This window comes from Galeopterus variegatus, unplaced genomic scaffold (assembly GCF_000696425.1).
Source record: "Galeopterus variegatus unplaced genomic scaffold, G_variegatus-3.0.2 Scaffold1303, whole genome shotgun sequence".
NCBI lineage: Eukaryota > Metazoa > Chordata > Mammalia > Dermoptera > Cynocephalidae > Galeopterus > Galeopterus variegatus.
In genome coordinates, this window is record NW_007727414.1 from 26,164 (window position 1) to 26,725 (window position 562).

A 562-nucleotide genomic window follows, 5' to 3' on the forward strand; every position below is an offset into this window, starting at 1 on the left:
AAAAAAACACTTATAGCCATGCAAAAACAAATATTCATAGCAGCTTTATTTATAATAGTTAAAAATCAGAAACAAGCAAAATGTCCAAAAATAGGTGAATAGTTAAACTGTTATATATCATGCCCTGGAATACTCAGCAATGGAAAGAGCCTATTGATACAACAGTTTGGATGATTTCAAAGGCATGATGATGAGTGAAAAAAAAGTCAATTTTAAAAGGTCACATACCACATGATTCCATTTGTATAACATTCTCAAAAAGGAAAAATTACAGAGATAGAAAAAAGGTTAGTGGTTGCCAGGGGTCAGGGATGGTGGAGGACAGGTACATAAATGAGACAATAAAGAGGGAGCATGAGGGAGATCTTCATGATGATGAAATAGTTCTGCATCTTGATTGTGGTGGTGGTTACATGAATCTACACATGTGATAAAATGACAAAATTAGGGCCGGCCTGGTGGCGCACTGCTACAGTGCACTGCTTGGGAGCGCGGCGGCATTCCCGCTGAGGGTTCGGATCCCACATACAGACCGGTTCCCGCTCACTGGCTGAGCGAGGAG